The following is a 14,185-nucleotide window of genomic DNA, read 5'->3' on the forward strand; positions in this document are numbered from 1 at the left end:
ATAGTATTTGTCTTATTTGACTTACATCTGCTGATGTAAAATTATAAACTTGACAGGCGTGTTGACATATTTGACAGATTTTTATAAAATATAATTTGATCATTATCTTCTCAGATGTTTAAACTTTAAAGATTCAGGCAATTCTCCAACTTTGATAAAGTGTTTAATTTTCCAATAAAGGATGATACACATTAAATTTACATTAAATTACATGATTTTGACTTCTTATAGTGAATAGTTAAAACACTGATGTGACATCTTCCCTGATTATGGTCTGCAGGAACCACAGACGTGACAGGACAACCATAACAACTAATTGTAATTAATACTGTGATAATTATATGCAAAAACAAACCTTTTTTTTAAATATACTAAAAAGAATTAAGGTTTCAAGTTCCCCATTAACTTTTTAAAATATTTTCAGCTGTAAAAAACGTATTGAAGGATGGAAAACCTGTAAGAAGCTTTGCAAAGTGATAGTAATACCCTCTCCTGTGCTAATACACCAAAATCCGTCACACACATGTGAAAGCAGCTAATTACTATAAGCCTTTGTCAACCAATTAAAGCTAGCTCAGATTATTGCCTTAAAACCCTTCATCCTTAATTTGTTCTCCTTGGAAGCAAGACAGGGCCTGGAAGCATGAGACCTCTAAAGTGAACTACTTTACCCGTCCCTCTCGACAGACGCCCCCCTGAGGCCTCCAATCTCGATTTCAGCAATGCCGTCTCTAAACTACAATGCTGTAAACTTGAGTACGGATGAGACTGGGTTAAAAAAAAAAAAAGAGCGCAAATGAAGCGACAGTTTAAAGACAAGAAATGACAGGGATGACAAATGTGAGCTGTAAAACAAACAAATAAATAAATAACGCAATCCTAATTCCGGCCCTTGTGTTCACATGGCAACCGCAATCCGTTTCCTTGGAAACTAATCTCGAGGCATGTGAACAATGCAGCTCTGGCCTTTAATCTCTCCAGACACTGGGAGCCATTATCCCAGCCTCCGGGCAAAGCCAAAACCACAGACTACACAGAGAGAGCCCAGTACTACTATTACTCGTCTGAAAACCTCCTATAAATCCTGCTACAAGGCAAAGCCGGATGCCTCTGCCTGAGTGTAATATTACGTACAACACCATCACCTCGTTATCTCTACTTCACTTTCCGATTTATTCAAATAACCAAATTTAAAGGCCCGTTAACACCAAGGATGATAACTATAAGGATAACTATATTACCGTCCGCATCAGCAAACAATGTATTGTTTATTCTGATAGCTCACTGCATATTCGTCTAGCGCTTTAAATACTCAAGCTCATTAAATTAGGATGGATTCTGATAGGCTGTCAATGTTTTTATTGTTTGTAAGCTGGAGACAAAATAGTTTTTAAATTGATTCCAACAATATTGTTTTTCTGTGCTGTTATCATTATAGTTGTGGCATGGAGAACAGTTTTTAGAACTATATCTTTATTGTTACATTTATCTCCCCTGACAAGCCAGACCCACATCAAGATGTTTGGTCTGGAAACTCACCATTGACAGGGCTCAATCTAAAGAGCGGGATAAACGGTTGTCTTTCAAACTCCCTGTGCAGTAGGATAGCGCCAACCAACCAGAGAAACGTGAAGCGGAGCTCGTTGATAGATTAAACATTCGCCGTATCCGGTCGGCAAAACTCAGAACACATCTTCCCTTTTTAAGAATGACTTCAGTGCCGTTCTTGGTTCTTTTCTCAGAGAAAAGCTTAACTCCAAGTTTTCCAGAGTCACGGTCAAAGCTGATTTGAAAGACCGCCGTTTGCCGGCTTCTGTGTTTACTGGTAGCATGCAAGCGCAACTCGGCCGTTACTTTGTTAAGCCCCGCCCACCGACTCTATACACGATGTGATTGGCCCGACCAGAGTTTGTTTTTTACAGCTTAGAACTGTATTGAGAGTTGCTAGATGACACTCACGGCATATTCGCTAGGGTGTGTCTTGATTTCTAGGTTAACATTTATCATCATTGGTGTAAACAGGCCTTAAAGGTGCACTATGTAGAATTTTCGAAGTAAAATACCAAAAAAACACCAGGCCAGTGTTATATATTTTGTTCTGTTGATCCCAAACGATTCCAACTATTTTAAAATTGTGAGAAAATTGCTATTTTAACCAAGGATTAGCAATTTTGCTATTTGTAAATTGCATCATATCTGCGTTACCCTTGTTTTCTGGTTTTATTCTGCAGAAACGCTTTACTCTTAAGCCGGGTGCACACTGTGCGATTTTGGCCACGATTTGGCCGTCTGAGACAAATTTAGGAAATCCTAAAAGATTCCTCAGATCCTAGGCTAAAATCTGACGTCTTCGGTCGTTAGTTTGACATGTTCACCGGCAGCCGATTAATGAGCGCTGCGATCAAATTTTACCTCAGACGAAATTCTGGCAGTGTCAGAAGATTTGGCACAGAATCCTGCAGTGTGACTTCTCCTACGATGACAGTCAAATATCTCCGTTTTTCAAGACAAACTATGACCAAAACGAGTGCTAGAGATTTCTTTGTAGCCAGCATTTCAGTCCCGTGTGTAATGCAGCTCACTGTCACCGAACGCGTCATTCATTGATGATATGAACTCCGGGTGAGTTTTCTTGCGCGCGTCCGTTTTTAGCGCGCCTGACATTAATGTCAACTGAGATCTTACAGTGTGACATGGCGATCATGTTCGTACAGTCTGACAAGGGACATTCGCAAAGGATTTTGAAAAATCGCACAGTGTGCAGGACCCTTTAGCAGTGTGCAACAAGTGTCACAGCAGCCGCTGAGCGAACGCACAGAGTAACGTCATAATAGGGCTGGACAATAATTCAATATCAATATATATCGCGATATAATTTTTTTCAATAACGGTGATATGATTTTTAAACACATTTCCGATATTTCGATAAATATATTACAGCATTCCTCACTGACTGACGTTCAGGGCGCAGCCGTCAGAAAGAGCAGAACATGATTGGCTACTTGCGCAATGACGTACACCACAGAAACGTAGTCAGTGCTCAGCAGTAGTTGGCTGATAGATCCAACGTGGCAAGTTTTAGCTACAAAAAGAGTTTCCCTGACCACAACACAAATGTGACTGAACGAACTTCCACAAGTAAGGAGAAAGAAATAGTTGATAAGAGAAGAAAGACTAACGTTAATTCAGTGGGGTGGAAGTGGTTCGACGTGTCCCCCGCACTTTTACTGGGTCTCACCGGTCCTAGTCGACCCGCTCCGAGCGGGATTCCAAACGGCATTACCTGGAGCGAGGGAGGGCGGGCAAGTTAACAGGGACGCTAAAGACCGCTTTCTCTAACCTCGGTTGATTGCGCGCTTCTTGAGGTCACGGGCAAGTGTATACATAGAAACCAACGTGAATACATCAATACTTAATTTCAGAGACAAAAAATAATCTATGCATGACCTGTCATTTTATTCGTATCTAAATATGAGGAGGACGCTCTCTCACAGAAAGTCCAAAAGCGGATTCGCAGAACTAACGTTACTGTCACGCTGGAGCTGCAGCTGAAGGACGTTACATACAAATCGTTATGAGCTGAAAGGTGACAGTCAGACGATTGCGACAATATATGAAAGCAATGAAGGAGCATCATGAGCAACAAAACTGTTTTCAACACTGATAATAATCATAAATGTTTGTTGAGCATCAAATCCTAATATGAGAATGATGAGTGACACTGAAGACTGGAGTAATGATGATAAATTCAGCTTTGATCACAGAAATAAATGACACTTTACTATATATTCACGTAGTGAACAGATGATGTAGATCAGAATATTTCACTGTATTACGTTGTTTACTGCATTTTTAATTAAATAAATGCAGCATTAAATATATGCTATAATTTTGCATAAATGGAAAATAGAGCGCTATGAATTGTTCTTCACTGAAATTTAAAACAATAAATAAAGCTCAATAAACTGCGTCTGCGGCATAGGAGCACTGTACGCTGTGAAGCAGATCCACCACCTGAAGCAGATCCATCCGCTAGAATATTCTGAGTCAGGCTGAATCCTGGCTGAAGCACTTTTGTTTAATCTATATTAAGAATAATATAATCAGCCTATCTTATAGTTTAAACTTAAAGATATTAATATTAATAAAGTGAGAGTCTTATGTTTACGTATATTGTATATTGTAATATACAAATAAAAGGTGAACATTAATTTATTTGTACTGGTTTTATTTCTAAAATATTATATTTTACTATTCATAGACTTGGACTATTCATAGACTTGGCCAATACATTTTTCAGAAGTTTGTAGGTACAGACATCCTATGTGGCAGTTCTTAGTAGTTTTTTCTAAAGCTTTTATATAGTTCATATCGATATCGGAATTATATCGTATCGACCGAAATTAAGAAAAATATCGTGATATGAATTTTGGCCATATCGTCCAGCCCTACGTCATAACGCCATTACTCTCAAAGAATTTGACCCCATTTACATGCATTATACGACTGGCTCACAGCAACGGTTGGAGTTAAAAATCTTAATTTGTGTTCTACTGAAGAAACACACACACCTACATCTTGAATACCTTGGGGGTAAGCAGATAAACATAACATTTTCATTTTTGGGTGAACTATCCCTTTAACTCAATACTTTGGGTCCTTATAGATGAAAAATGAAAAAAGTCCAGCCATGTTGTGATGCTTTAAGAAAGTTAGAATTGGCACTTGGATTTGCATTGCATATTTAAAATGAAGTTTACAGACAATAAAACAAACTAGATTTAATAATATTCCTACGAAAATGTGAGCACTCCTTGCAAATGCAAAAAGTGTTTTGGGTCCCTCCTTCAAAACATCACTTGTAAGACTCTAAGATAGAATAGAAATAGATAGAGATGGCTCGTTTTAAGATAATAAAAACATTACAGTTCATTATGTATGGTCTTTATACACCACTGAAAACATATTATGTATATTATATTACAGTTATACCTCTTTCATCCGCTTTCAACCACTTCTGTCCTGATTTTTTTGAGGGGAGGGTTTATGGCTGGGTTAATGTGTGAGCTTTTCAGATCTTTTGATCTAATGGACGAAATAAGCTCATGCTAGTTAAATATCGAAGACGTGAGAAAACAGTTTCTGCTCTGACCACACAGAACACTGTGAGTGTGTGCGTTAGAAATCAGGAATGTGAGAGAACATTGCTATTGGTAAATTTTTCGTCTTCAAACTAAACTTGGGTTTTCAGCTGACAAAGTTTAAATCTGTCTAGCACGCTTCCCATAATGTTTACACATCAGTAGTTGGAGAGTAGGCGGTCTTCTGTGGCTGTTTGAATGCAATCGATCACGTGAGCATCCGTCTACACTACCAAATCAATCCTGAATGCATTTTCGATCACCTCTGGAAGCGGTTGAAAGTGGATAAGCTGTTTACAACTGTATTTACTGTTGTCCACTTGTGTGATCCAATTAACCAATACGCATCTTAATACCAGGTGTAACCAGAGCCTATGTGGCCGTTTACACTAAAAATGGAAAACATTTCATGCATTAAACTTTTTTGGCTGCTCATTTATACGCCAACAAGTTTTTGAAAACGGTACAGTTATTTTATCTGTTTTCAACAAAAGCATGAATTTGTGAAAACAGTGATGCCATGTGTTCCCTCAGTTATTAACAACGTAAATTCATTTTTTCCTCTTTTGGAAAGTCATAGAAATGCTATCAGGAATGCTATCATTTTTAAGGGTGCTTTCACTTTTGATGCGCACCCGGGTTCGATTGACGTCAGAGTTCGGGTTGGTTTGGATTATGTGAATGCGGTCTTCTGAACTCGGCTGTGCACCCGCGAACCGTACCCGTGTCCGCTTAAAGAGGTGGTCTGGGGTTTGGTTCATGTGAACTCTGGTACGGTTCGATGCTGATGTGAACGCAATCGTACTAAATCACGGAAGTGAACCGCTATTAATAACATACGAGTTGATAAAAATTTGTGTTTTGTGTGTGTTTTACTCATTTACCTAACGAGCGTCACTGACATACTGCAAGCAGAGAGCTGTAGATCTCATTTCTGCTTGTCTTCAGCATTCTTTACAGCATTTAGAGTGCATTCGCTGCAGATAGACGCAAGTGCCTATACGTACTGAAGCTTTGGTAACAACACCAATGGTCCAAAAACAAAAATCTAAAAGTGACAGGAGCAGAACTATGCATTTCGCCACCTTCACGCTCGCTGTCGGTACTAAGCAACCGGGCAAACAGCTGCTGCTTTGTTGACGCAAACGAACCCCGGTTCGGAACCAAATTATATAATATGAATACAGTCCAGCAGGGGCACAATCGAACTCGGGTTCTGTCCAGGCAATCGAAACAGGTGTGAAAGCCCCTAAGTTTACTTAAGAATGAGGACTTTCACTTCTGAGATATGTGAAAGGGTCTAATGCAAGAAAAAAACATTTTTGCAATTAAGTTTTTTAGTTGCCAGTCACCACCAGTTTTTGGTGAAAAATAATTAGTTGTATAAATATCTGAACATGCAATATATATATAAAAAGAAAGTAGATCAAGTAGATCAAGTCCATCTACACTCCTGATGCTTGCACAGTCCTAACCACATCCTGGGTCGACTTTTCACTCGGTAACATTAGACTGTTTTGATTTATATGTGGTTTCTTTAGGGATGGGTATCAGTAAGGTTTTAACGGTATTACTACTCTTACCAGTACTGCTTATCGATCCGGTACTTTAAAGGTATTCTTATCGGTCCTTTTTGTTAGACTTTATTATAATAAAAAGAAAAATTAAGAAAATAATTAACATTGCTTTATAATCTGAATGTAAAATATCTATAATGTAAAATATCTAAAATAAACAGCAATGTTTAAACAAAAAGAATATAAAACATATATCACCAGTGCATTTACAGACATTTTTTATTTTATATATAAACACAATAAGAACAAGAAACAAAGTACAAACAAACGGTCAAAACGGTCAACACAGTAAATATACAATAAAACAAAGATACAAATAAAATACAGTGCTTTAATTTTAGTCTACTAACATTACTGTTTGGGTAATGGCCTACAAAAGACATCTAATAATTAAATATAAAATTGTCATTAATGACTCACCCTAATGTCGTTCCACACCCGTAAGACCTCCGTTCATCTTCGGAACACAGTTTAAAGGGGGGGTGAAATGCTGTTTCATGCATACTGAGCTTTTTACACTGTTAAAGACTTGGATTCCCATCCTAAACATAGACAAAGTTTCAAAAACTAATGTTGGACATTTGATGGAGTATTTCTGTGTCAAAAATACTCCTTCCGGTTTCTCACAAGTTTCGGAGAGTTTTTTTCTAGTATGGGTCGGCTTGACGTCAACAGAGCGGAAGGTCCTTGTATGGGCCGTACGGGCTCTTCTCCTGGTAGGGTGCGCGCGCGCGTTACTAGAGGCGAGAGAGGAAATGCACGCCCATAAACACTCCTTCAGCTGCAGATCCAGTCGTCTGTGAACACTTATGTCGTTATAGTCTGCGCTGCACTCCACTTTATTCCTATGGGTGACATCAAGCGACTTCAACGCTTCAGCACAGCATTCCGGGAAGGCAGCGCTGCATTTGAACCGATTTGAACGCAGAAATGACGGGAAGCTTCACAACATCGCGGATCTCCATGGTCACTGCTGTCACAGGACTTCACCAAATCATACCAAAGAAGTGTGTTTTTGACGAAGCGGTCCACGAATAGCGATTAGCTCCGCCCACACGATACGCCTCCAGCCGCTCAGTTTTTTCCGGAAAGACTCGGTACAGCCTATATTTCTTTTATAAATATAATAAAACTAAAGACTTTCCGGAGATATGAAGGATGCAATACTACTCTATAGGTACTCAAGATTGACATGAGATTGACTGAAACTGAGTGTTTCACCCCCCCTTTAAGATATTTTATATTTAGTCCGAGAGCGTATCCAAGTGTAGGCACACTATACTGTCCATGTCCAGAAAGGGAATAAAAACATCATCAAAGTAGTCCTTATGTTACATCAGTGGGTTAGTTAGAATCTCTTGAAGCATCAAAAATACATTTTGGTCCAAAAATAACAAAAACTACAACTTTATTCATTGTCTTCTCTTCCGCGTTTGTTTTCAAACCTCAAATAAAGATTCAAATGGTCATGAATCAGCGTATTGATCCAGCGTATTGATCCAAATCTAGCGTATTCATGAATTTGGATCGCATGTCAAACTGCTGAAATCACGTGACATTGGCGATCCGAATCATGAATCAATGCGCTGATTCATGACCGTTTAAATCTTTATTTGAGATTTGAAAACAAACGCGGAAGAGAAGACAACTGTCAATTAAGTTGTAGTTGTTATTTTTGGACCAAAATGTATATCTAATGCTTCAAGAGATTCTAATGAACTAACTGATGTCACATATGGACTACTTTGATGATGTTTTCATTCCCTTTCTGGACATGGACAGTATAGTGTGCATACACTTAGATACGCTGTCGGACTAAATATAAAATATCTTAAACTGTGTTACAAAGGTGAACAGAGGTCTTACGGGTGTGGAACGACATTAGGGTGAGTCATTAAAGGGGGGGTGAAACACTCAGTTTCAGTCAGTGTCATGTCAATCTTGAGTACCTATAGAGTAGCATTGCATCCTGCATATCCTCGAAAAGTCTTTATTTTTTTAATAATTATATAAGAAAGATGCGCTGTTCCGAGTCTTTCCGAAAAAAGCCGAGTGGGTGGGGGCGTGTCGTGTGAGCGGAGCTAAATAATGACGTGTGCACGCTGCTGCTATTGGGTTGAGTCGAGTGCGTCGTAAAGCTGTGTCATCCCTAACAGCGGGGAAAAAACTTTATTCAAAATAAAAATATGGCTTTTAATCAGATGCAGCCATACATCTATGATCCGGAATCCGACCCAGAGGCTGCAGTTGAACAGGAGCAGCAGCAAAAACGACTAGAGCAGGACGTCTCTATGTGGTACGATATACACTAACTATATAATATGCTTAGCGGCTTGTGTTATTTACATATTTATACTTGAATTATATCGTCGTATTTTTGTCTTTGAAGGTGTACATGTGGGAAGTGCAGTTGTGCACGTGTGTTTGTGTGTTTACGCGTGGTTTGTGTAGACAGTAAGCGGACTAAAAAAAACACAGACATTTGAAGCAGTCTCACTCTCCGCCCGCGGTTCTAACGTTGGGTCTGCTCCATCCTTCAGCATTAGGCGATAGGAAAATCCGGCGTCGAGCTGGGCCTTGTTTATGAAACAGTCGGCACCGAAATGCAGTGAACAGATATAAACATTCGCGCAACTCAGTTGCTGATCCGGAAAAGCAAATTACATCCACTGTTGCCTTACCGCGGGGTTTTGGGGAATCTGTGCAGGACTGTCTTGGTCTGGCAACCAAAAACGCACTTTTTTGGTGACATTGTTATGTGCACATCACCTGTCTAGCATCCTACAAGCCAGCGCTTTGATGGGCGTAGGCTGTTGCTTTCGCTCTCTCCCTCTCTCTCTCTCACGCGCTTCCGGTAGAATTGTCCGTAAGGCCCATACAAGGAAATTCCGCCCCCATTAACGTCAAAGGGGACGCATGATCTCAAAAAACTTGCCGAAACTTATGACTAACCGGAAGTAGTATTTTTGACAAAGAAATACTCCCATCAAACGTCCACCTTAACTTTTGAAACTTTGTCTATGTTTAGTATGGGATTCCAAGTCTTTAACAGTGTAAAAAGATCAGTATAAATGAAACAGCATTTCACCCCCCCTTTAATGACATTAATTTCATTTTTGGGTGAACTAACCCTTTAATCTATCTTAGTCAACAAAACATTGAATCAACTGAATCTTTCAAAACGCTGATTCATTCAGTAAGGAAACACTGTGTGTGTCAGAGACGCGATTACAGTGCTGTGACTTTATTTTGAACATTATTCTCGTTGGCGAAATAAAAAATGGGCAATACGGTGTCTAAAATGTAAGTCACTTAATATTAAATTCTTGTTTAGTAAACTTGTATAAAATTAATATTACATCTGTTATCATGCTGATATCTGGATTCTTCCTGTGATAGGCCTATTTATTAAAAATATTAAATTATATAGACTCACATGCAGTGAAAGCGTGCATCCACACTAGTCACGTAGTGTATGCGTCTGGGTGTGTGTGTAGGATATACTCCATAATGTCAGATTGAATATCGTTAAAACAACAATTACGATATTAATCGCAGACGATAAAGACCTTACATATATCGATGTAAGGTCTTTATACACCACTGAAAGCATAGTTATGTATATTATATTGCATTTCTGTCAGTAGATCCTCCTTAATATTACACAGTGCACTTTTAATATTAAATCTTACCCGCTGTATATTAACAACTATTATTGCCTTAGCAAATGATCTTGTAATAATAGGGTTAAGGTCATTTAATAGCTTCGTCTTGACACTTTTAAGTTTAACTAAATGCTTTGAAAAAAAAGAGATTGGTGAAACTCTCATTGAACAGGCTTATCCTATCTGCAGGGGAAACTATTCATCTGACACCTTAAGCTTCATGTATAAATGACTTGTTTTGTTCTGTAGACTAAGCTTTCTTGCAGGAGTCAAAAAGATACAAGTTAACTATAACAAATACATTTTTATAGAGTGAAAAAAATAACTGGTGACACTCCTAAAAGAAATTGCAGGAAAAGTAGGATCTGGACTGACATGCCTAAATGCTCAGATTAATGACTTCCTGCTTGTTAGGAGTCCGCCCTGCCAAAATACGTTTTTTTCTTCTTCGTTCACGCTATCTGGAATCCTCAGCTCAGGGACAAGCATAATGTAGTCACTCCTTTACTTCTTGAATTACTGCCTGTATGGTGCTTAAAGATATTACCGGCATCTCAAGAAAGGGTAACGTGGGTTTTATGAGCGGTTTTGCCCTAAGAGGCTTGTGGTTCTGCCACTGATACACAATACTTCTGCTAATAGCCTTTATACAGATTCTGCTCACAGATCCCTTCAGAAACACAACTGTATCTAAATCGTTCAGCTCAAGGGCTGATAATTGACTTTTAATTGGTCCTAACTCTTTTCACCCTGGACATTTTCCCCGAGGCCACACAAACATGTTGCATCGAGCAAACACAAAGGACTGCGGCCTGCATGGGACGATACGATACTGTCCTCACTCTGATCCGCTTTGAAAAAAGACTCGGATCTGCGCTCCACGCTTGCTTTGTGTACAGATCAAAAATGCATTACTGTTAAAACAGATAATTTAGCTATGCAACTCCAAACTCACAAATGGGAAACTGTGGATTGTATGACCTGTTTGAACAAAATGTGACTATTTCAATATTAGGAGTTAACGTTAATGTCAAATGTCAATGTTTAAACCTATTTATCTAAAATCTAATGAAATAATGATACTCTGATATATACCATGGTACAGAATAAATGCCATATTCATATCCCATTATATTAATATGCTACTCCAAGTTCACTCAAAAAATACCATGCTAATGTCCATAATAATTTGGTACTTTTTATGATTCAGTAGTTCTCAACTAGTGCTTTGCAGGTCTAATGAAGTAAAACAATACTAGCAAATAATAAAATGCACCTAACAATATAACCATGTATATTTTGGATAAGGAAAAAAAAAACATTGGGTTTAACATAATCTTTGATGTAAAAAATCTAACATATGGGAATATGTGGATTGAAAGACCTATTTTATCAAAATGTGATCGTTTCGATAATGATCTGTGTATAAACCAGTTTTTCAAACCAATGTCATAGTAGGCCTTACAAAAAGTACTGAAATAATGATTTTTTTTATAGTGGTGCTGAATGTTTGCCATAATCGTATACAATTTTATTTACAAGGTAATTCAAATAATACCACAGTACTGTGACCATTAAATATGGTCTGAATCAGTCGTTCTCAACTGGTGAGTCACAGGTCTGGTGGCCTCTAAATAAAATGTATCAAATATTGAATGTTATTAATAGTCTGTAAAGAAGTATAGGCTGAATAAGAAATTTGCATACATTTATAAACAACAGGAGAAGTTAGATTGAACTAGATTGAGATAAAACTGTATGGGTTGGAACAGAACTGGGCTAATTATCACATTTTCAATCCTAAATTCAGTCTGTTCATCATGTAAAACAACTCAATCTCTTCAGAAATTTGGGACTAAACTGCTCAATTCATATGGATTAGTTTTACAATCTCTTTATGAACTTTTTGAAGAGTCAAAGTGGTAACTTAGTTGTGTAACTTAGCTGTCAACAGAGGGACAAAAAGCTTTCAGATTTAATCAAAAAGATCTTCGTTTGCGCTCTGAAGATTAACTAAAGTCATAAGAGTTTGGAATGATATATGAGGGTGAGAAATTAATGACAGAATTTTCGGGTGAACTATCCCTTTAATTCTTTGAAAATTGATAATTAGCCTAGTGTTTGCTCCATACAGTTCAATCTAGCTTCTCCTGTTTACGAATTTACAATATTCTAATTTTATTTATTCCATAATGTTTCTTAACAGGAATTTTCCTTATACACTTTATGGCAATCTGATCCATTTTGTTTAGTAGTGTACACTACACTATTGTGGTAGCAGATATAAAACCTGGGCAAAGAAAACCACAGAGAAACACGGACAGCTATCACTGCTATAAATAAACCGTGTCTGACAATGAGGCCCAATCCGACAGCAAGTCATTCTGAGATAGTTCATGTTTCAGTTAGAGACTCATATTGGGACAGCATGACATAAATCATACACACTCGCATTGTCTTCATGAATGGATCTGACAGTCGAGAAGTCCTTCGAGGAAAACTGAGCAAGTTTAGAGACATGTGATATTATTACTCAGCATCAAACTTACTGGGACACATTCAGTTATGCATAATCCACTAAACCAGCCTTCGTAGTAGACACAGATTAGCAGCAAAGATATGTGGATTTGACATTGTAAACATGACCTTCTCGGGTCAAAAAAACCTGACCACGACCACGCGATTTCAACAGACAATACAAAATAAACACGATTGACTGCCATGTATCACCCTGCCAACAAAGCAAATGCTCTATTTCATCAACTTGCTAGCACTCAAATCGTGTTGCCATTTTTACAAGACAACCCAAACAGGAGAATTGCGGCTACTGTTAAGACAAAAACGCGGAACGCAAAAGCCTTTAATTTTTTATCTTATCTACAGTGTATTATAAAGCGTTTTACTTTCGTAAAAGCTTATTAAAGATTGCGTTGAGTGTCATATGCATTCGCGTGCAGAGCGTTAGCATGATAGCCAGTGTGCTAACACTCCTAGCCATCCTCCTCCCCCTAAATTATAATCTGTAATTTCACTTTTTCAACATCCATAAAAAGTCACGTGCTCAAGAACGATAGTCGTAAATGTTATTTTATATATGCACACACAGAATTACCTTTAATCCGTACCGATTTCCCCGTGTTTAATTACCTTTTGCTGTCAATCCCGGATAGGTTTATTCTCCGTTTAATCCAACAGTGAGAGCTGAATTCCCATCTAAAGAAAGGCAATAGCGACTTTGTTAAATGTCATAATCTCGAATGGTTTGTAGGCTGTTGAAATACAATCGACGTGATTTATTTGATCAATATGCCCCGTTTTCTTTCTGTTTTCTTTAACAGAGGAGTGTGTCCCCTTTCCCCTTTCTTTGTTCTGTAATCCAGTAAAATTGAAAGTCATTCGCCTCCGCTAATCCCAGCCCAACTCAACAACAGCATCTATTGGCTGTCATTTACATACAGGATTAAAGAACCGCTGGACCAGCAGCACTCGCCGACACTCACAGGACAAATGTGAACAACTAACTCTTTTGACATTGTGACTGTAACATGTCTATTTTCCTCTCTGCCCCTCGCCACAGCCCCCCGTGTTATTGTTGCTTTATTTTAAGATGAACTAGACCGTTGCAAACAACCGCAAAAACGCAGTCGGTTTAACTGACAACCTGTATCGTTTTATACAGATGAGTTTTGGAATAAAACACCGATTTCGTGTAACTATAAATACATTTCAACTTCTGATCATACGATGAAGATAATGCAGTTGAAAAATCTCTGATTACTGCAGATGCCCTATGCAATGAATC

The 14,185-nt window shown here is 38.2% G+C and overlaps 1 protein-coding gene across 5 annotated transcripts in view; it reads right to left on the bottom strand.

Moving 5' to 3' along the window:
• gtf2ird1 (GTF2I repeat domain containing 1) overlaps positions 1-13,923 on the bottom strand; it is a 46,623-nt gene extending 32,700 nt beyond the window's left edge. For 3 of the 5 annotated variants that reach the window (XM_067437784.1, XM_067437786.1, XM_067437783.1), the window contains exon 1: positions 13,531-13,922. The gene's annotated coding sequence lies outside the window, so the exon portion shown is untranslated. Of the gene's footprint in view, positions 1-13,495 lie in introns of all 5 variants that reach the window. The other 2 variants (XM_067437787.1, XM_067437785.1) reach the window with 2 other exon arrangements.
• Between the last annotated feature and the right edge of the window lie 262 nt (positions 13,924-14,185).

The sequence above is a fragment of the Pseudorasbora parva genome, chromosome 3 (assembly GCF_024679245.1).
Source record: "Pseudorasbora parva isolate DD20220531a chromosome 3, ASM2467924v1, whole genome shotgun sequence".
Lineage (NCBI taxonomy): Eukaryota > Metazoa > Chordata > Actinopteri > Cypriniformes > Gobionidae > Pseudorasbora > Pseudorasbora parva.